The sequence below is a fragment of the Theropithecus gelada genome, chromosome 2, assembly GCF_003255815.1.
Source record: "Theropithecus gelada isolate Dixy chromosome 2, Tgel_1.0, whole genome shotgun sequence".
Classification (NCBI taxonomy): Eukaryota; Metazoa; Chordata; class Mammalia; order Primates; family Cercopithecidae; genus Theropithecus; species Theropithecus gelada.
This window is the reverse complement of record NC_037669.1, coordinates 105,083,390-105,107,345: the sequence shown is the minus strand read 5'-3', so window position 1 is coordinate 105,107,345 and position 23,956 is coordinate 105,083,390. Positions and strand designations below refer to the sequence as shown.

Here is a 23,956-nt window from a genome sequence, read left to right as displayed (position 1 = left end):
TCCCGTCCCTTAGGGAAACATCTAAGTCCCCTGGAGACAAATATGACAAGAATAAAGATGCCTCAAGAACAACACAGGGACTGTTATAAGCATGGGTGGCAGGGTACTAAATGTGTTGCTGTGTGTAGGATGGTCCCATGCAAGGAAGACTATTCTTGCCCCCAAATTTCAGTTACCTTTCTAGTAGTATTGTTTCCCAAATTCAGGTAAAACATTCCTGTCTGCCCCACTAATTTAACATCTACACCATTTTGTATAGTTACTCATCTCACCAAAGCTCCTTGATACTTAGGGATTGGCTTTTTAATCTTTGCATTGCTACTTCTTAAAAATTTATCTTTAATTTTACTCATTGGATGATGAAAAACACGTCTTTAAAGGGGGAGGGTTAATGGGTCACGGATAGAATTTAAAAGTATAGTCAGTTTTCAGTAGATAACAGAGTTTAGATAAAAGCTATATTAGATGAGCCAATCTCCCTGGGGCCCTTATTTTCTTACATGTAAAATGGAACTAACAACTACCCTATTTTAAAGAAATGTGTAAACTGTAAAGTGCAGTACAAGATCATTTACAAAGAATGTCTAGGACCAGATTTGCTCCCAATTATTATTTCTGGAATTTAGGTATCTGAACTTCCAAAAGAGTGCAATATAATGAAGATACATTAAGGCCGGGCACAGTGGCTCACACCTGTAATCCCAGCACTTTGGGAGGCCAAGGTGGGCAGATCACTTGAGGTCAGGAGTCTGAGACTGGCCAACATGACGAAAACCCGTCTCTACTAAAAATGGAAAAATTAGCCTGGCGTTGTGGTGCACACCTGTAAGCCCAGCTACTCGGGAGGCCGAAGCAGGAGAATCGCTTGAACCCGAGAGACGGAGGTTACAGTAAACTGAGATCACACCACTGCACTCCAGCCTGGGCGACAGAGTGAGTGAGACTCCATCTCATAAAAACCAACCAAACAAACAAAAAGCAAAGAGAACTCAGAATTGACTTTAAAATGAAAGTCAGAAAAAGGATAGGTCACAGGAAAAATATGCTTTTATAACCTTTGAATAGAGAAAAATAGAAAAAAAATTAAGAGATTCAAAGTTATAATCTGTCAACCACAGAATAAGAATAACCTATGAGAAAAAGCATGAAATTCAGAAATATAAAATATATGTTTAGTTATAGTTTTGATTATGAGGTTATTAAGTAACATAACTAACATTGTTTACCATGTTGAGGTGCTATGCTATACCTATAATTACTTCCATTTTGCAGTGAGTCACAGAACATTTAAGTAACCTTGCCCAGGGCTTCAGAATTAATGTATCTTAAAGCCTGGATGAATTGAGATAAACGGTAAAAAGATTTCTGTGAAAGTCACTGACTTCAAAATATCAAAGATAGAGCTTGCTGTTGAGAGGAAATATTGGGTCTTTAAAATGTTGAACTTTTGATAATGACAAAGATAATAACAATAAAGTGTAAACACCATGTAAGAGTTAGAATGTAAGAAGTGTAAACACCATGTAAGAAGACAGAATTTGAAAGTTAATCTACCAACATATTGAAATTATTAGTGTCAAAAAAGGAATTCTATAGTACAGGGAATCTGATTTTAATTTGGTTTTATTGAATAGGATGAAAGTGAATCAGTTAATGACATTGTGTTAATAAGGACTCTTTTGGCTGCAAGTGACAGAAACCTATATCAAACTGGTTTAAGTTTGTGTCTTTTTTTAAAGGGAGTGGGGAGGAAGGGATTGATTGGCTTATGTAATTGGGAGGTTCAGCAGAGTAACTGGCTTCAGACAAGACTGAAGTTAGATGCCCAGTGGCCTTTTTCAGGAATCTGTCTTCTTTCCTTTATCTCTGGTCTGCTTTCCTCTGCCCTATATATGGATGGAGACGACAGCCCTCTGCCTACTTGTCCTTACAGCTAGTGTCCTGATGAAACAAATGTTCAGCCCCCACCCTATCAATAGTTGTCAAACATCCTGGGGATGACTCGGATGATGCTTATTGGCTGGCTTGGAGGATGTGTCTATCCTTTCACTAATTATTACGACCAGGGAGTTGAGTTGACCAGCCTTGTGCCACGTGGTCACTCTTGGAGCACTCTCCATATGAACTAAAAGTAGGGGAGAGATAGTTCTTTCAAATGGGGAAGATACAGAGGCAGACTTTATGTATGTATGTATGTACGTATGTATTGAGATGGAGTCTTGCTCTGTCGCCCGACTTTAAAAGGCAGATATCCACTACTCTGATATTTTGGTATTGAATTCTGTAACCTGCAATATGTGGCTAAAGTGGAAATGCCAACTTGTGTCTAGCTAAATAAGGGGAGAAATTAAAACAGGATCAAAAGAATGGAAGTTAGACAGTTAAGAGGTTTTTTGGTTTTTTTGGTTTTTATTTTTTTTCTCTCTCTCTCTCTTTCTCTTTTTACATGAGCTCTAAGAAAGTAGTATGAATTCTAGGCCAGGTGCGGTGGCTCATGCCTGTAATCCCAGCACTTTGGGAGGCTGAGGTGGGCGGATCACCTGAGGTCAGGAGTTCAAGACCAGCCTGGCCAACATGGTGAAACCCCGTCTCTACTAAAAACACAGCAAAAATTAGCTGCATGTGGTGGCGGACGCCTGTAATCTCAGCTACTTGGGAGGGTAAGGCAGGAGAATTGCTCGAACCCAGGAGGCGGAGGTTACGGTGAGCTGAGATCATGCCATTGCACTGTAGCCTGGGCAACAAAAGTGAAACTCCATCTAAAAGAAAGAAAGAAAGTATCAATTCTATGTGGATGAGTAAAGTAATGTATAAAGTCTTCTTTTCTCTTTCAATGTATAAAGTACCTTTGCAAATTCAGTATATTATTTTTAGTCCTACAAAGGTTCGGTTTATGGTATTTTGCCAGAATTTGTATGTTATGGAATGGTGTATTTTGGGGATGGTAAATATTTTATTAATTGAGAAATCTGTCTGCTTTTCATTTGCTTCAGTACATTTGCGTTATCAATGAGAGAAGAATCTTACATCCCTCTGTGGCAGTTATCCTTTTGATAGGAATAACACATTAAAGCTTCATTAAGCTGTTAAGATTTATTCTGAATAGCACATAATATCATAAGCAATTGCTTTTCTCCAGCTGGCTAGATATTTTATTATCTTTTAATAAAAAATATTGAATAGTTAAGTCCAATTAACTCACGATATTCTTTAAAGTTTGCCATAATGTGTACCTTTAATATAAAGATGACTGTAGAATTTTAACATGAGGCTTTAATCTTCTTAATAGTTTACAGATATGTATTTAGTGCAAATTTTTATTTATAGCGTACCTTTTCAAAAAGAGTTTGAAGTGCTTATCATAAAAAAATGCATATAATAAGGTTAACAATAGAGTAATTCAACCCAAAACAAGGACGAGAAAGCAAGTATGCATATAAATATATAGTTTTGTGCTTAGCTTATTTTAAAGCATATGAATTTTAAAGTTGGCTCTGAGCTTCCCAGCAGCAGGGTCGAAAAAATGAAAATTCAGTGGATTACATTGTAGTCATCTAAAAGGTAGACAGATACCTAATAATTCTTCAAGAACAGAAAATTTTTCCTTCATATTAGGTTGTAAAACAAATTCCTCATATGAATTCCTTACATGGAAGATATCATTCAAGGTAATGGACAACACAGAAGCAATATGAATCTTCCTTATAATAATTTTTAATAAAAGCAAGACCATAACACTCAGTGATAGTTATTCTGCTAAGGTGTATTAGGCTAATTATATTTAGATAGCAGGTAGCTTTCTGATGATCTCCCTTGACAAAAGGATAGATTTGAGTGAGCTTATAAGGATGTTTTCCCTTAGATGTTTCCTAAAAATCACTTTCTCAGCTAGGCATTTAATGGGAGCTGGACAGGGAAAAAATGGCAGTATAATAATAATCTATTGAGGTCTTTGAATATTGAAATTCAGTTGTTGACCAAGGCTCCATATACTTTGGTGTGGAAATAGGGTTAACATTCTGATATGAAAGTGGAGAATTCTGACCAGTATTCCCAACTAGGAGACAGACTGTTTTCCAAATTAATTCACATCATTTTATACAAGCTACGTCTTTATGTAGAAAAAATGTAGCTGCTTTTTAAAAACAATGAATAGAGCTCTTGATCAGCTAGCATAACTACCTGAAGATTCCCCGGATCTGTTTCAGAACCCCAAAGATATTCCCCAACCACCTGAAGGAAAATGACTTGGATGAACTTTCCTTTGGAAATTGGGTCACGAATAGATATTTTTAGAATTTCCTGAAAAGATTTTGTACTAGTCTGTGTTCACGCTGATGATAAAGACACACCTGAGACTGGGCAATTTACAAAAGAAAGAGATTTAGTTGGACTTACAGTTCCACGTGGCTGGGGAAACCTCACAATTATGGCGGAAGGCAAGGAGGAGCAAGTTACATCTTACATGGATGGCAGCAGGCAAAGAGAGAGTGAGGAAGATGCAAAAGTGGAAACCCCTGACTGTGGGGATTATGGGATTATAATTCAAGATGAGATTTGGGTGGGGACACAGAGCCAAACCATATCAGATCTGTTCAAGATTTATTATAAGCAAAATAAAGATGTTGTATTATTTCCTATGGTTCTGATTCCTGGATCTGCGCAGTTGTTGAAATTTCCCTTGTTGAGAGAGTAGCAGAATCTCAATAACAAAATAAAACCAGCTACCAGTATCATTTACTGAGTATCTTCTGTATGTAGATACTGTGTGCAACTCTTTGCATGTGTTATAATATTACTTTAACCTTCACACAATAATATAGGCTATTATTGTCCCCATTCTAATAATGAGAAAACTGAAACTCAGGTTTACCTGAATATCCATAACTAATAAGTGGCAGAAACAGGATTTGAGCCCAGATCTCTTTACCAGCTTTTAACCACTACACACTGTTGTCTGTGAAGGAAATTTGAGTCTCCATGTATTAGCATTTGAGATCACTAAACTCTTTCTTTTTCCTGGCATTTCTGACAAAAATTGCCCATGGGTCATGATACTTCGGACTTTGATTCTGGCTTAAATGAGTTGTTTTGCTTTTTTAAAAACACATTTTTTTGGTCAAAAAAACTCCAAAACTAGAATAGCTTATATTTTTATAGCAGAATTTTTGTACCTTAATTTCTACCTATAGATTTTTATCTAATAATTAGTTTTAAATATATTCGTGCATAACGAGACTAGAGTCATTTTCCAGTTATTACTGAAGTTTGAGGAGATTCATTTGGTTCTTAAAAGAGCTTACTCACCTTGATAATGGCTTTGCAGTCCTCTACACTTAGTATGCCCATGTACTGAAATTAAAAATTACTTATAATGTTGGGACTTGGCTTGTTATCTCTAGAGTTGCATTGTTCCATACCATAACCACCAGTTACATGTGACTATTTTTGGAGTTAACTAAATTTAAATCACTTTACCTTAAAAATTCACTTCCTCAAGAACACTAGGCATCTTTCAAATGCTCAGTAGCCACATGTGGCTACTGTGTTAGTGCAAATTATGGAACACTCTGTAATCACAGCAAGTTCTCTTGGGCTGTACTTCTCTAGAGTGTACATTTTTCATGCCTCTCTCTCCTTTCCTATCTTCTGCTTCTAAAATGATAATGACTTCCTCCAAGACTGAGTTCTATATCTTCCATAATTTGATGAGACAGCTTATCTTTCCAATGATTTCCCATGATAGCTGACATGGAGGAGTCTTTGTTGGCCTAGCTGATGTTCCTGTGGTATGGGAAGCATGCTCACCCAGGCCAAGTTTATCTTACTAAAGCGGCAAGTCCATAAAGCCAGCAAGTTTTTATTTTCCAGGTTATATATTGAGCCAAGAATCTTAGGTGACTGTTACTAGAAGCATTTATAGACCTTGTTTTGTTGAATTGCTTCAGAGACTACTCCCATCCCTAGTAGACTTATTATTAGTAATTTTGTTGCTATCAAACCTTACAGAAAACCTTCTACAACAGCTTTAGCCACTTTTTTTTGTTTTGTTTTGTTTTGTTTTGTTTGGAGAGGGAGTCTTGCTCTGTCACCAGGCTGGAGTACAGTGGCGTGATCTCGGCTCACTGCAACCTCTGCCTCCTGAGTTCAAGTGATTCTCATGCCTTAGCTTCCCAAGTAGCTGGGATTACAGATGTGCCCCATTATGCCCAGCTAATTTTTGTATTTTTAGTAGAGACAGGGTTTTACCATTTTGGCCAGGCTCGTCTCAAACTCCTGACCTCAGATGATCTGTCCACCTTGGCCTCCCAATGTGCTGGGATTACAGGTGTGAGCCACCACACCTGGCCAGCTTTAGCTGTCTGTAAAAAAAACAACAACAACAATAACAACAACAGCAACAAACAGCTTTATTGAAATATGATTGACGTAGAAAAAGCTGTAAATATTTAATGTGTACAACTTGGCTGGGCATGGTGGCTCACATCTGTAATCCCAGCACTTTGGGAGGCCGAGGAAGAAAGATCATTTGAGCCCAGGAGTTTGAGACCCACCTGGGCAACATGGTGAGACCCCATCTCTACAAAAACTTATTTAAAAATTAACCAGGCATGGTGGTGCATGCCTGTAGTCCCAGCTTCTCGAGAGGCTGAGGCTGGAGGATTACTTGAGCCCAGGAATTCGAGGTTGTGAGCCATGATCGCACTACTGCACTCCAGCCTGGGTGACAGACAGTGAGACCCTGTCTCAAAAAAAAAAAAAAAAAAAAAAAAATATACACACACACACACACACATACAACTTGATGTTTCTTGGCTATCTTATTGACGTAGTCCACAAAAAGTTTGCCTCTTTCTATTAGTCTGTACTGTTTTGGAAGAAAAAAATGTTTTTTATAAATCTGATTCTTTTAATGTATCCTGGTTGGCTTTGGTCATTGTTAAAATAAATAGAGATGTATATTCTTCATCTTTCCATTTGCTCGTTCTTTTTTATTATTATTATTTTTTGAGACGAAGTCTTGCTCTGTCGCCCAGGCTGGAGTGCAGTGGCGCGATCTCGGCTCATTGAAAGCTCCGCCTCCCGGGTTCATGCCATTCTCTTGCCTCAGGCTCCCAAGTAGCTGGGACTACAGGCGCCCACCACCACGCCCGGCTAATTTTGTTTTTGTATTTTTAGTACAGACGGGGTTTCACCATGTTAGCCAGGATGGTCTCGATCTCCTGACCTTGTGATCCGCCCACCTTGGCCTCCCAAAGTGCTGGGATTACAGACGTGAGCCACCGCGCCCGGCCTGTTCGTTCTTAAATAATGTGGTCCACTCAGGCCTACTGGACGTGTACCAATACCGTATTTGCCTTTAGCACTCCCATGTTACCTAAGTAAACTTCTTTGGCCTATGTTCTTTGTAGTGACATTCCATAATAAGCTCCTTTAGAGAAGTTTGTTGGCTATGCTGTTTGCCAACAATATTCTATTGCTTCAGTATATACGGTACACTGAATACCTTTGCTGTGTGTAAAATAATCCTGAAAAGTTTTCCTTTTCCAAATGAGCTAAGAAGTGTGCAATACTTACTAGTGGTCAGGTTTAGACCCTCCCGAACCACTTAGAAACAGGCCACCACTTTCCTTCTCTCACAGTTGTGTAAATAATCTGATTGAGAAATAGAGCAGATCTCTGTTCAGAATGTTCTTGGTCACTGGACACCTCATAACTGAGGCTTTATATTAACCACAATCGTTCTAGTTTCAAGGATTTGAGGCCATTTCCCAAGTTCAGAAAAATCATGGTCAGTATTTGTCAAGTATTAGTCATTGTGAAGTGTAGTGATGAGGAGTGGGGACAATAAATATATTCATTTCCAATTTTGCATAACTGAAAAGTGTAAAAATAAAGAAGAAAGAGATGCTTTTCGAGTGAATTTAATACAGCTGTTTTTGCTGTTAATAATAAAACATCTTACTGAAGCCAAAATTTGCTCAAAGTTTCATTAAGCGCCCTTTCGGAGCTGTGTCTCAATCGACTGCCAGAAGTTGAATAAACCAATGAGGAAACACTGTACACTACTTAAAAGTAGTAGTAAATTTTTCTTCCATATCCACTTTTGATACATCATGAAGGTCAGCAAGATGTTACTGCTGTACAAAACAGCTACATTCATGCAATATTATTTTCCATATGCCTGTTTTCTTAGTTACTATTGTTCCCATGCATTCTTCCTGACAATTTTGCTTTTACAAGTCGTGGTGGGCAGGGCATACATGTCCACTAGTCTGCTAGTTTTAGAAATGGTTTTCCTGACTTTGATTTGTTTTTATCGCATCAGGCATATTGCTGAGCAGTAAGAAAAGGGTTGAAGAAAAGAATTCTAATGAATAAAAGATGGGATTTCTTCTATATGCATTTCTGTTAGCCTTGATTCCACCGAAATTCTATTTTGATTCCTTCATTCAATAGCAATAATAATTTTTTATGACTATCACAGCTTGAAACACACATACACACACACGCGCGCGCACACACACACACAAACACACTCTCAAGCTGCCAGTCTGTCTTAAGGCAGTGGCAGATGCCTGATTGGCGGGCTCTGTTTATTCTGTGACCAGATTCCTTCTAAAAGAAGGAAGGCCATGTCTGCCTGAAGCCTATTGGCCAGGCCTACTCTGGACCCGCCCCTCTTTTTTTTCATGGCACACACCACAGCGAAGTCTGTGCGGAATCCTAAACCAGCCCAATTTACATCCATTCATGAATCTGTGACGTCAGCAAGCCTTTGGGCTCCTTTGCGGTGGGCTGGAGGATTGTGTGGGTGGAATCCCCCTCCCCTTTATTTTTCCAGTTCTGCAAGGCTTTTAAAATTAACCTTACATCTTTTCAAAGCAAGAAAATGGAACAGCATGTGTAGGAATTCTTCGTTGTTGTGAGTATTGCTCTCTGTTTTTCCTGTTTCATCAGCATTTATTTCACAAGGACAGAGAATGTGTTTGTGATTTGAGGTGATTAGAAAGCTGATATTATTGAGGGCAACACCGTGAGAGAGAGAGACAGAGAGACAGAGGCGGAGAGAAACCCGAAACCCCGTTACAGCTAGGAGCCTCTGAAACTGACAGCTGGTTTTCCTTTGCTTGTCTGCCTGCTAGACGTGGACATTTTTCATTTACGGTTCTGCACGTTACCTCGGATGCCTGCTTGGCTTTCCTTAAAGGGAGATTTATTTCTCTGAGAGGTGATGTGGATGGTATTAGCGGAAAAGCCCAGAACACCAGAAAGGTGCTGAGAAAAGCGGGGCCCGCAAGACAGAGCAGGTTCTATCCTGCGGGGCACTAGTCTTCCTTGCGGCCGTTCTTTCTGCGGTTCCTCACCCTTCACCTTGCCTTTGTTTCATATTGTGTAACAGTCAGTATCTTGCGATTGCAATTTGGGGAAGATGAATACTTGTTCAACCATTTTTCAAAAGCTCTTATGACGGGAGCCATAGTGGTGTATTTATATATATTCATAGCTCTTCTTTATGTCACTCTCTACACTTTATTTATAGTGTCAAAAACCTAAAAAGCTGCATTAGAGGGAAAGGGGGAATTATCCTTACACCTGAGTTTTTCAATATCCTCTAATGAAAACTAAGAAGTGGTTATGTATGTTCCACAATTATATTGCATAGAAATGCACACGAGTGTTTTCCTAAGATGAACTTATTAGCTGAAAATAGTTTATTCCACTGTGTTGGGGAAACATGGAAAAGTTCTGACATGTTCTAAGTGTGAAGCTGGTTTGATAGTTTGCTACTGCAGTTTTAACAAAAAGTTAGTATTTGTAATTGAATTTGTTTTCCAAGGGTCTGGTTTATTCTGGTGAAAGTTGTGAGAGTAAAGAAGAGGGATGTGACACTGTGACATGTTCTGCCCCTGGGGCAGCTCCTCAACCCGAATAATCTGACAGCATTTTCCAACTGCTTCACTTTGAGCAATTTATATGCCTGTCTGCAGCATGTACCCAGGTGTTCTTTTTGGTGAGAAAGCAAAATGCCTGATATTTCTTATAGTCTAGGCTGTCATGTTTACCTTGTAAAATCAATACTTAATTTTTAGATTTTTCCATTATCTTTTCTCGTGAAGCAAGACTTCTAAATTATGGCTATAATATGTTTTGAATTGTTGTTCTTAATGAATTTCCAACTGTAAACTCATCTAATTTCAAACTTATCATACCCGAGGATGTAACATTGTCTTTTGTTTCTCATCTTGATATTACCGTCAATCGTTTTGTATTTCTGAGTACATTTGAACTTGCTGGAGTAATAGAGGGAGAACCTCTGCCTGATTCTAAATCAGATCTTTGTCCTATACTCAGACAATTGTGGTTTCATATTTTACTATTTTTTATTTGCTGTGTTTAACAAATGAGATAACATTTTAGACACAATATTTGTAAACACCTTGACTTATTTCAGCATTTTCCTTTTGTGTATACCTTCAGCGAGTTTGTTGAAAGTAGCAATTTCCAAGTAATTTTAAATTATTGAAGTCTACTAGCTCGAAAGATCAAATTCTTGGGATATTTTTTAAATGTTGTTTACATAATCCAACTCATCTTAAAAAAAGTCTTTGATGCACATTTTGCCAAAAAAGAGCCTAATTTCTGTGAAAGAAATACTGTATGTACTTTGGATTTACTAAAGTAAAACTGTTCCTTTAAGGCACAGAGCAGATATAGAATCCTCCTCTCCCCCCACTCCTAGTGACTGTATTCTACATTATATTTATCTTCATGTATAGTGTACTTGTAGGGAAAAAAACAATAACTCTTAATTGTTTAATATCAAACAATAAAATCCTGTGTATCAGTGACTGTCAATAGATGGCTTTCTGTTTAAAAATTGAAGCTACTCCAGAAGTAGGAATTAATTTATTTAGTAAACAAAGTCAGTCAAACCAGAGCCATGTCCTGGGGAACTGTCAAAAGAATGGTTCCTAAGGGCCAGAGGCCACATCCACTGGTAGATGACAGAACAACCATACTTCGGATGACAAAACCGGTCAGTTTGGTTTGCACTGTGTGCCTATCCTCTTTCTATGTGCTTCAGCTGAATTAATTGCTTGGCGAGCTCAAATAATTCAAGATAACCAAGATGACCAATTCTGCCAGGTGGCAGCCTGATCTTGCAATTTTGATTAAAATAAAGAACATTCCCCAAGAACACTTTGTTGCTTAAAAAAAAATAAAAAAATAAAATTCAAAAAATACCACACCCTTGTTCTCTGCTATTATTCTGTAAGAATATGAGGGAGAAAAAAAATTGAGAAAATGCAGTCTTTGCTCTGAAGGAATCTAGAAAGTAAAATGCCAGAAATAAACTTCAGTATTAGAATTACCTTTGGAACCTTTTTCCCCTCCCTCACCCACAGCCTCCACTCACCTCTCCTCCCCTCCCCTCCTCCCTCCCTCCCTCCCTCCCTCCCTTCCTTCCTTTCCCTTTCTCTTTTCTTTTTTCCTATTTAATGGTTTTTAGTATGTTCACAGAGTTGTACAATCATCATCACAGTCAATTTTAGTACATTTTCATTATCACAAAAAGAAACCACATACCCATTAGCAGTCACTCCTCATTTCTCTTCACCCCCCAGCCCTAGGCAACCGCCAATCTGCTTTCTCTATATATAGCTTTGCTCAGTCTGGATATTTCATATAAATGAAATCATACAGTACATGCTCTTTTGTAACTAGCTTATTTCACTTAGCATAATGTTTTCAAAGTTTATCCATGTTGTAGCCTATATCAGTGCTTTTCTTTTTATTGCCAAATAATATTACAGTGCACCATATTTTACTTATCCATTCATCAGTTGATAGATATTTGGGTTTCTGCTTTTTTGACTATTAGAAATAATGCGTCTATGAACATTTGTGTACATATTTTTGTGTGAATTTGTTTTAATTTCTCTTGGGTATACACCTGGGACAGGAACTGCTGGCTCATTATGATTACTATATGTTTAACATTTTCAGGAGATGCCAAATTGTTTTCCAAAGTGGCTGCACCATTTTACGTTCCCATCAGCAACATATGAGAGTCCAGTTTCAGCACATCCTCTTCAACACTTGTTATTATCTATCTTTTTGATTAGAACCATCTTAACAAGTTTGAAGTGGAATCTCATTGTGGTTTTGGTTTATATTTCCCTAATAACTAATGATGTCAAGGATCTTTTCATGTGCTTATTGGCCATCTGTATATCTTCTTTGGAAAAATATCTATTTAGACACATTGTCCACATTAAAAATTAGATTATCTTTTATTCTTGACTTGTAAGTGTCCTTTATTTATTCTGGACACAAGCTCTTTATCAGATACATACTTTGCAAATATTTTCTCTCATTCCATAGGTTGCCTTCACTTTCTTGATAATATTGTTTGTGGTATAAAAATTTTTAATTTTGATGAAGTTTAGTGTTTATTTTCTTTTGTTTATGCTTTTGGTGTCATATCTAAGTCGGCTTTGCCTGACTCAAGGTCATAAAGATTTACTTCTATGTTTTCTTCTAAGAGTTTTATAGTTTTAACTCCACATTTAGATCTATGATTCATTTTGAGTGATTTGAGAAGGAGTTCAACTTTATTCTTTTGAATCTGGATATCCAGTTGTTTGAGTAATATTTGTTTAAAAGACTATTAGTTTCCCCATTAAATAGTCTTGACACCCTACCAGGGAACTTAAAAAAAAAATACTGATGCTATGCTCCCACCTCCAGAGATTTACATTTAATTGGTTTATGGTGGGACCCAGTGCTGATGTCTTTTTAAAAAGCTCCCCAGCTGATTCTAATGTGCAGCCAGGCTTCAAACTATTGACATGCAGGGTCTTAGAAGAGAGACAGACTTTCAGAATCAGGCGAGAAAATGAGTGAAAACAGAATTCTGATATGAAAAGGAGGGAAGAGAGGAAAATTGAGAAGATTCATACCAGAAAGCTTGAGTTTTCTTGTTAATCACTCAAAGAGTGAGGGTATCATTGGAAGTTAATGGAATTGTTAAAGAGGAGGAGCTAACATTTATTAAGCACTTTTTACGTGTCTGTAAATTTTTTTAATTTTTTTAAACAAGGTTTCCCTCTGTTACCCAGACTGGAATATAGTGGCTTGATCACGGCTCACTGCAGCCTCAGCCTCCTGGGCTCAAGCTGTCTTCCCACCTTAGGCTCCGAGTACCTGGGACCACAGACACATGCCACTATGGCTGGCTGTTTTTTAAATTTTTTATAGAGATGAGGTCTCCCTATGTCGCCCAGACTGGTCTCAAACTCCTGTGCTCAACTGATCCTTCTGCCTTGGCCTTCCAAAATGTTGTAATTATAGACGTGAGCTGCTGTGCCCAGCCTACATGGCTATAAACCTGTTGGGAGCTTTTAGATACATTATTTTATTAAAATATAATCTTCATCCATCCTGGGCAACATGGCAAAACCCTGGGTCTACAAAAATTAGCTGCATGTGGTGGCACGCCTGTAGTCCCAGTTACTCAGGAGGCTGAGGCATGAGAATTGCTTGAACCCGGGAGGCAGAGGGTGCAGTGAGCCTTGATTGTGCCACTGCACTCCAGCCTGTGTGACAGAATAGACCCTGTCTCAAAAAATTAATTAATTAAATGTAATCTTCATGATATGAAGTAGGTAGTATTATTCCCACTGTACAGATGAGGAAAAAAAAGACTCAGATAGGTCATTGACTCAACCAAAGACACCAGGTAGTGTATGTCATATCCAATTCTCAAACCCAGCTCTGATTCCTCATTCTGTGCTCTTTCTTCTGTTTACCATGGATTGTGAACATTAAGTTTTGCCATGAACTGCTCTTGGTCCAGTCCAGCATGAGTTTAAAATCTTCTGTAGCACCGCTCTGGAATGGGCAAAGAGTAAGGTAAGTTAGATGTTAGGGGTTATATAGGGTTAAGTGTTGGCACAGCACATGCAGTGGGAGTAAGAAGGTGGAGGTAAATGAGGATTATCACATAATAACCATGGAGCCCAGACAGGCTGTACTCTCCCTAGATGTAGCCAGCAGAAAACGCCCTAAGAGGGTGGCGGTCCAATATATTGGGCATGAGAGAATGATTGAAGGGAATGATAGAAAAGATGAACTTCCAGGCGTGGTGGCTCACGCCTGTAATCCCAACACTTTGAGAGGCCAAGGCGGGCGGATCACCTGAGGTCAGGAGTTCGAGACCAGCCTGACCAACATGGAGAAACCCCATCTCTACTAAAAATACAAAAAAATTAGCCAGGCATGGTGGTGCATGCCAGTAATCCCAGCTACTTGGGAGGCTGAGACAGGAGAATCACTTGAACCCAGGAGGCAGAGGTTGCAGTGAACCGAGATTGCACCACTGCACTCCAGCCTGGGCAGCAAGAGTGAAACTCCATCTCAAAAAAAAAAAGAACCTAGTAGAATTAGCAAGTGTAAAGGTGCTGTCATCATTTTTCTATCCATTTAATCAACAATATTGATTGAGCATTTATTATGTGTCCTAAGTATTAGGTACGCAGCAGTGAATAAAACAGACAAAAATTGTTGCCCTCTTGGAACTTATTTTAATCTAATGAAAGGAGATGAACAGTAAGTAAGTAAATTATGTTTAGACAGTGATAAATGTTAAGGAGAAAAATAAAGATGGGAGGGGGAATAGAGCGTGCTGGCAGTGTGGTAAATTTAAAATGGGACTTTTGCATTGTATTGTTTATGTGCGGATATTGATTCCTCAAGGAGATGGTGAACCATCAAACAAAGGGGTCAGTGATTGACCTAGTCAGGCACCGTGAGATGTAAAGAGAGTTTCTTCTAAGTCCTAAAAGTCAAAGTGAATATTCAGTATTAACTTTATTGTATAAGTGCCATGTTGGGGAGATTAGTGATGTTTCTGTTGGGTGGAGAACTCTTTTAACCTTGCATGCTTCTCTATTAGAATAGATCCTCATACGTAAGTGTGTGGATGCGAATGTGTGCCCTCCCATAATATCACCACGGAGAATCACTGCATAGTAAGGCATAGTTAATGGGGGGGATGTGTTCTGCTTCTCAGATGAATTGGGCAGAGAACCACCAATGTAGGCAATATTGAAAACATTTAAATTTCTTTTACTTTTGAAAACACTTTAGCCGGAGTTTCACACTCACCACCTTGAACAGAGGTTGAATTGAACCCTTGGTGTATAGTAAAGTTTTTAATAAAGAGGTTTATCATTCATCCATTTACCTGCCTTCTTTATCTAGAAGATTCTTATACTAAAATGGATAAAATCCACATGTTTTCTCTTTACCTACTGCAAGGCACGAGGATGGATGCAATGGAAAAAGAATTGGACTAAGACTGTAGGAGTCTATGTAGCAATCAGGTCATCCTTACCAGGTCATCCTTAGCAAAGCAATTACCCATTTAGCTTTTTAAAAAATTTTCCTCAGTTTTGGTTTTAACATGAGAGATGAAGAAATTGTTCTTAGTGATCTCAAATGTTCTTTTTAACATTACCATTGTAAGATTCTTGGAACCTGGATGTTAATTAACAACATTAAATAAGCAAGTGACAATTTCTAAGGCAATCTGGTTAAAATGTACTTTTATTCCAATTCTTTCACAGTATTTTTTTGTTTTTTGTTTTCTCAAGATGGAGTTTTGCTCCTGTTGCCCAGGCTGGAGTGCAGTGGCGTGATCCCAGCTCACTGCAACCTCTGTCTCCTGGGTTCAAGCGACTCTCCTGCCACAGCCTCCTGAGTAGCTGGGATTACAGGCATGCACCACCATGCCCAGTTAATTTTTTTATTTTTTAGTAGAGACAGGTTTCACCATGTTGACCAGGCTGGTCTCGAACTCCTGACCTCACGTGATCTGCCAGCCTCGGCTGCCCAAAGTGCTGGGATTACAAGCCCAGCGCTTTCACAGTATTTTTACAGAAATTTAGCCTCCATGGCATGCTGCTACAACTGGAGAGGAGGAGAAAGTGTCAGAATTGTTTCAGATAGAGACATCTAGGTGATACATTATAGATTAAATCACCTTCAGATTTGCCCACGGACTTTCCTTATAAGCAGGAAATAGGTTCCTGATCAGTTATGACTTTACCACCTTTAGGCATGCCCATTATAAATGTCAATTGTCTTGACCATTGTTCTCTGTAGTCAAAAAAAAAAAAAAAAAACTTCCATTAGACTAGTGATTTGGTGATCTGGACTAATAGGGGATATGGCTACAGATAATCCAGTAACCCAGTTTGGTTGTACGTTGTAGCCTTTTCCTGATGTGACCTTTGTTAGTGCTCCTAACAGAATTCATCCTATTGCCTCTTTCTACCCATCTCTCACTATCTCCTTTTGTCTTCCAACTTGAGCTGAAGCTAGATGAAGGATGAAGACTATATTAAATTGAAAAAATGAAGACCCACTAAATTCATAAATATTATAACCAGCCTTTGTAAAAATAAGATATTATTCTGTATGATAATTGCTAGCTTTTGAAAATTGTTCTTTTCATAATTTTCCCAATAACAAGTTGGTCGATGGATTGGTATTTAAAATTTGTAGATTTTGCCCCCCCCCCCCAAAAAAAAGGTAAATTTTAAAATTACAAAACGGAAAATTCCCTTTTCATTTGTATGTTCACTTCATCAGTTTGGAATTTTTCTTACAATCTTCTTCATTTGTATAATTGTCAAGCCAAGAGGCCTGATGTCTAGTCCTAACAGCTATAATAATTTTCATATAGCATTTTCATTTAGTAACAATACATATCCGTGTAGCAGTGTGGTAAAAACATCTTGCAAAAAGCAATCATGTGTTGCAGGGCAACCCTAAGAGAATGTGCAGTAACTGTACAATTTTAATTGTTTAAAAATTTTCAGGAAAAACAATGTAGAACGTCCTGCTGACAGATGGTGATTGTCTTCAGTGTGCTAATTTGCATTGTGAATTCCTGGTCTGGGGTAATAGTAGAATTGAGCAATTCTGAGGACATTTTAGTGAAATTCTGGATTCACAAAAGGCCAGAGAAGTAAAGAATGAATTGATTCAAGGTTAAGGTAGCCAAAGATGAAGGACTGGAGAAAGATGATAGAAAAAAAGGAGAGCAGAGCCCAGAGAGACTGTGGCTAAGCTGATGAGGCAGGTGGCAGCCAGGACAGCAGTTTCCACCTTAAACAGAAGGGAGTGGATCTGGGACTCAGACTGAAAAAGACTCTTTGGAGTCCTAAAGGGGGGCTGTCACAGTTGCCATTACTAAAGAGAGCTCAATTTGCAAAATAAGCCCACTAAGGCTCCTTATTACCCTGAGGCATTGTGCCTGCATTTTTAGTAGCTGGCCTGCCTGCCTTTAATGGGACACATTAGGCTATCTGCAGGCTTGGATAACCATGGATAATTGAGGCTAGTGAGATAAAGCTCACCAAAATGCAAAGCCATGATTGCTTTTTCCAGGGAAAATAATCTCTTGATTAAAGTTAGGTTAAGCATTTTACTAATTACTCACCAATTATTTCCTCCCCCATAACAAATTTAGATAGTATGCACACTAAGAAGGAACAGATGCAACATACCTTTGGATATTTCCAGCCACTACTTCCAGACCTAAATTACAGACCCACTTTCATTTTTGCTAAGCATAGAAACTCCTGGGAAACACTCACCTGATATTACAGCCATTAGGGCTCAAGAGCCCATTTACAAAGAAATTTTATGACCTTGCCAGGTTCTCCCTTCCCCTTCCTTCTCTTTTTTCTGGCCATTTTTGAGCAGAATCCCTTCCATCTGTTTGTCTAAGAAAAAATAATAGAACATTTGCTTGTGTTAATGATCGAAGCTATGCCCTAATCTAGTCTTTTAAGTATTCTCAAAGACCTAGAGACAGACTAGACCAGGTTTCTTGGAGAAAGAAAAACAATCACGTAATCCTTTATATTTTCTGTAATAATTTCTTTTCTCCAATCAGGGCTTCCGCATAACACATTGAAAAGTACTCACTCCTCATCATCTGCTCTCCTTTGATTAAAAGGTTATCTACATTGATGATAAGGATTTCTTTTAACTGAATCTTACACCTTTGATACCAGATTTTGTTAAAGTCAATCTGCTTTTGTCACAAATTTTCTTATAAATAGCCTTTATCTTTTTTCTGCTATTTAATAGGCTATGGAATGGCTTTAAAAACAAAGAATAGCCAAAGAATAGCCAACTAGGTTCTAATAGACTTTGACCATATCTGAAAAGTAAAGAGAGGTGATAAGAGAACCTCATTATTAATGCAGAGCAAAGAGGACCCTAAGATAAGGTCCCTCTTCCCCCTCCCCCGCCCCAGGAAAAGGAAGTCACTCCAAGGGAGTACCTTTACATGAGACTGTCCTGCTAAAGCTTCACCAAGCTCATGAGAAATATGAAATGGTCATTTTCATCTACCTGAAATACATAGAACTTGTACCCAGAAATTCTTTACACTGATGAATAGTTATGGACTTGAATTGGCTGTGTGCTGCATTTGAAGTTTCGGGGTAAGGAAACGATAGTATTGAGGATTCCATGTTCTAGGAAATCTCTTCTGGTTTATTCTTGGGTAGTGATAGCCAAGGATTTGTCAGAGACTGGGAAGCTAAGCTTCTGTGCCTTGTTTTGGGACCTGTGCTTTCATAGCTGTATATTATTTTTCATCACAGGAAACTGAAAAAGTAGAAACAAACAAAAATGTATCCTTGATACTTTTTACCAAATTCCTCAGATTCTCCTGCTTTTGTATGTAATTCATAAAATATAGTTTATGAAAAACTACTCAATGTTTTTCAGATGGCTCACGCTTGTAATTCCAGCACTTCGGGAGGCTGAGGTGGGTGGTTCACTTGAAGTCAGGAGTTTGAGACCAGTCTGGCCAACATGATGAAACCCCAACTCTGCTAAAAATACAAAAACTAGCCAGGTGTGGTGGCATATGCCTGTAATCCCAGCTACTCAGGAGGCTGAGGCACAAGAATCACTTGAACCCGGGAAGCAGAGGTTGCAGTGAGATCATGCTACTGCACTCCAGCCTGGTTGACAGAGAGAGACTCCATCTCAAAAAACAAACAAAAAGAATATTTTTCTGATACTTTAACGATAGAGTGTGTCTAAATAACAAGAGAACAACGTTTTTTTTTCTTCTATTTCTGTTTCTCAATTCCCATTCATATTGCCCTGCCCCTGCCAACCATGACTAGTTCCCATCTACCTGGTTAGCCTGGTCCTATACAGCGAAAAGGATTTCTTTTGATGAGTTATACATTCATTATTTTTTTCCCTCCATCTCACCAAAAAAGATGAATTAGCAATTTAAAAACATCAACTCTGCAAGAGACCTACCCGTGAACCAGCTAAAGCTGTGGTTCTCAAAGTGTGGTCCCAGGACCAGGACCATCAGAATCACCTGGGAACTTGTTAGAAGTGCTCATTCTCAGCCAGGTGTGGTGGCTCTCGCCTGTAATCCCAGCACCTTGGGAGGCCGAGGCGGGTGGATCACCTGAGGTGAGGAATTCAAGACCAGCCTGGCCAACATGGTGAAACTCTGTCTCAACTAAAAATACAAAAATTAGCCAGGCATGATGGCGGGTGCCTTTAGTCCCAGCTACTCAGAAGGCTGAAGTGGGAGAATCACTTGAACCCGGGAGGCAGAGATTGCTGTGAGCCAAGGTCGCGCCATTGCCCTACAGCCTGGGTGACAAAGTGATGCTCCATCTCAAAACAAAACAAAAACAAAACAAACCCCCCCCCCCAAAAAAAAAAAAAAAAAACAGATGAAGTGCTCATTCTCAAGCCAGGCATGGTGGCTCACATCTGTAATCCCAGCATTTTGGGAAGCCAAGGCGGGTGGATCACGAGGTCAAGAGATAGAGGCCATCCTGGCCAACATGGTGAAACCCCATATCTACTAAAAATACAAAAATTAGCTGGGCATGGTGGTGCGCGCCTGCAGTCCCAGCTACTCAGGAGGCTGAGGCAGGAGAATCGCTTGAACCTGGGAGGCAGAGGTTGCAGTGAGCTGAGATCACGTCACCGCACTACAGCCTGGTGACACAGTGAGACTCCATCTCAAAAAAAAAAAAAAAAAGTGCTCATTCTCAGGCCACTCCCCAGACATTCTCAGTCAGAAATGCTGAGGGTGGGGCCCAGCCATCTGTGTTTTAACAAGCTGGCTAGGTAATGCTGATGCGTGCTAAATTTCAAGAATCCTTGATTTATAGCAGAGCTTCTCAGACTTTTAATGTGCATAGAAATCACCTGCAGATTTTGCTAAAGAAACAAATTCTGATCACTTGGCATGGAATGATTTTTGTCAACATTTCTAATTAGCTCCCAAGTGATGCTAACCCTGCTGGTCCTAGGACCACATTTTGTGAGTAGCAAGGATCTGAAGAACTGTCATAAGGCAGGCACTCCAAGAACTACTATGAGAAGCAGGCTGCATCAAAATTCTAACTTTACCAGTAGCTCCTAGGGAAATATCCCTAAAAGAGGAAGAATGCTTTTTTTTTTTTTTTTTTTTTTGAGATGAAGTCTCGCTCTGTTACCCAGGCTACTGTGCAGCTGTGCAGTGGCGAGATCTCAGCTCACGGCAACCTCCGCCTCCCGGGTTCAACTGATTCTCCTGTCTCAGCCTCCCCAGTAGCTGGGATTACAGGCACATGCTACCACGCTTGGCTAATTTTTGTATTTTTAGTAGAGAGGGAGTTTCACCATTTTGGCCAGGCTGATCTCAAACTCCTGACTCAACTGATGCACCCACCTTGGCCTCCCAAAGTGCTAGGATTACAGGAGTGAGCCACCGTGTCCAGCCAAGAGGAAGAATTTCATGCATAAAGTATTGATCATAGCATTTTTTTTTTAATAGAAAGAGAAATAGCTTAACTGCTCAATAATAGGGAAATATAGTTCGTTAATCCTCATTATTCACAGATACTATATTTGCAAATTCACCTAGTAGCTAGAATCTATTTTTAACCCCCAAATCAATACTCCTGGTGCTTTTACAGTCATTTGCAGACATGCACACAACAGCAAAAAAATTGAGTCACCTGACATAACACACTCTCAACTGGGGTCGAACAAGATGAGGCTCTCTGCCTTCTTGTTTCAGCTCTCCTATTGTAAACAACTGTCCTTCTTGAGGTCTATTTAGTGCCCTGTTTTTTGCATTTTTGTTGGTGATTTCACTGTTTAAAATGGCACTAAAGCATAGTGTTGAAATACTATCTAGTGTCCCTGAGCCCAAGAAGACTATGATGTGCCTTACAGAGAAAATGTATGTGCTGCATAAGTTTCATTTAGGCATGAGTTATTGTGCAGTTGGCCATGAGTTTGATAATAACAAATCAACAATATAGATTATGCAAAGTGTCCTTAAACAGAAGCACACATAAAACAAGGTTATGTATTGATCAGTTGACAAGCATGTTGTGACCAGAGGCTTACAGAAACCTAACCCTGTACTTCCCCTAGGAGCAATGGCTGAATATTCACTAGTTCAGTCCTCACTGAGGCTTTATAGAATGTAGCTATTGTGAATAACAAGACTTAACTGTAGTTAATAATCAATATGCTGCCATTTTAAAAGGATAATGATGAAATCTATGCAATAATATAAAAAATATACAATAGTCCCCTTTTATCCATGGGAGATATGGTTCAAGACCTCCCAGTAGATACCTGAAACTGCGGATAGTATCGAACCCTATACATACCAGGTGTTTTTCCTAAACATACATAACTATGATAAAGTTTAATTTATAAATTAGGAACAGTAAGAGATTAGCAACAATAACGAATAATAAAATAGAACAATTATAACAATAGACTAATAAAACTTTGTGAATATGATCTCTTTCTCTCTCTCAAAATATCTTGCTCATCCAATATGTTACTCATCAAAATATCTTACTCATCTATTTTTGGACCATGGTCCACCAAGGGCAACTGAAACTGTGGAAAGTGAAACTGCAAATTAAGTTAAGACTACTGTATATGATGTAGTGATAAAAGACAAGAAACAGGAGACAAAGTGTCAAGTATATTACGATTAGAGTTACATTGAAATTTTTTTCAGGTAAGAAAATTGAAGGTAGTATACAACTACAGACTGGATGTTTGCCCCTCCAAACTCATGTTGAAATTTGATCCCCAGTGTTGGAGGTGGGGCCTAATGGGAGGTGTTTGGGTCATGGGGGCAGATCCCTCATGAAGAGCTTGGCACCGTCCTCGTGGTAATGAGTGGGTTTTCACTCTATTAGTTCCCACAAGAGCTGATTGTTAAAAAAGAGCGCGGTACCTTCCACCTCACTCTTGCTTCCTTTCTTGCCGTGTCATTTCTGCACACACTGGTACCCCTTCACCTTCTGCCATGAGTGGAAGCAACCTGAGGCTTTCACCAGATGCTCGGCCTTCTAGCCAGCAGAATCATGAATCAAATAAACCTTTTTTCTTTATAAATTACCCAGTTTCAGGTATTCCCTTATAGCAACACAGAGACTAAGACATATACCAATAGTTTTAAAAAAATTAATTATAAATAATAATTACACATTTATGGGATACATATGATATTTTAATACGTGTATATAATGTGTTACTGTATCAGGGTATTTAGGATATCCATCACCTTGAACAATTATCAGTTTCTTGTGTTAGGAACATTTCAAATCTTCTTTTAGCTACTTTGAAATATACAATAAATTGTTGTAGCTATAGTCACCCTACTGTGCTATCAAACACTAAAACTTATTCCTTCTTCATAACAGTATGTTTGTATCTGTTAACCAACCTCTCTTCATCCCCTCTTCTCCACCCTTCCCAGCTTCTGGTAACTATTGTTCTACTACCTACCTCCGTGAGGTCAACTTTTTTTAGTTCCCACATATGAGTGAGAACATGTAGTATTTGTCTTTATGTGCCTGGCTAATTTCACTTAACATAACGACTTCCAGCTCTACCTCTGCTGCAAATGACTGCATTCCATTCTTTTTTATGGCTAAATAGTATTCCATTCTGTGTGTGTGTGTGTGTGTGTGTGTGTGTGTGTGTGTGTGACATTGTCTTTATCCATTTATCCATTGATGAATAATTGAGTTGATTCCATATCTTGATATTGTAAATAGTGCTGCAGTAAACATGGGGGTGCAGGTATCCCTTTGATACACTGATTTCCTTTCCTTTAGATAAGTACCCCATAGTGAGAATGCTGGATCATATGGTAGTTTTATTTGTAGTTTTTTGAGAAACCTCCATATTGTTTTCCATAATAGCTGTACTTATTGACGTTCCCACCAACAGTGTATAAGAGTTTCCCTTTCACCGCATCCTCACCAACTTTTGTTATTTTTTGAGAATAGCCATTCTAACTGGATGATATCTCATTGTGGTTTGATTTGTATTTCCCTGATAGTTAGTGATGCTGAGCATCTTTTCATATACCCACTTGCTACTTATGTCTTCTTTTGAGAAATGTCTATTCAGATCCCTTGCCCACTTTGTAATGGGATTATTATTATCACTTTTTGTTGTTGAGTTGTTTGTATATTCTGCATATTGGTCCCTTGTTGGATGAATAGTTTGCACATATTTTCTTTCATTCTACAAGTTATCCCTTCACTTGGCTCATTGTTTCCTCTGCTGAGTAGAAGTTTTTAAATTTAGCGTAGTTCTGTTTTTCTATTTTTTGTTTACTGTGCTTTTGAAGTCTTAGCCATAAAATCTTTGCCTAGACCCATGTCCTGAAGCATTTCCTTGATATTTTTTTCTAGTAGTTCTGTAGTTTCAGGTCTTACATTCAATCCATTTTGATTAGATTTTTTAATAAGAAAAGCCCAGGACTAGTGGCTTTACTGCTGAATTCTACCAATCTTTTTTTTTTTTTTTTTTTTTTTTTTTTTTTTTTTTTTTTAAATTGTTTTTTTTTTTA

At 38.6% G+C, this 23,956-nt stretch overlaps 1 protein-coding gene across 2 annotated transcripts in view; it reads left to right on the top strand.

Moving 5' to 3' along the window:
• Window positions 1–23,956, top strand: part of MAP3K13 (mitogen-activated protein kinase kinase kinase 13) — a 192,052-nt gene that overhangs the window by 71,316 nt on the left and 96,780 nt on the right. Inside the window, exon 1 of one of the 2 annotated variants that reach the window (XM_025375610.1) lies at window positions 8,680–8,926. The exons of the other annotated variant lie outside the window; for it this stretch is intronic. The gene's annotated coding sequence lies outside the window, so the exon portion shown is untranslated. Of the gene's footprint in view, window positions 1–8,679; window positions 8,927–23,956 lie in introns of those variants that run through there. 2 annotated transcript variants of the gene reach the window in all.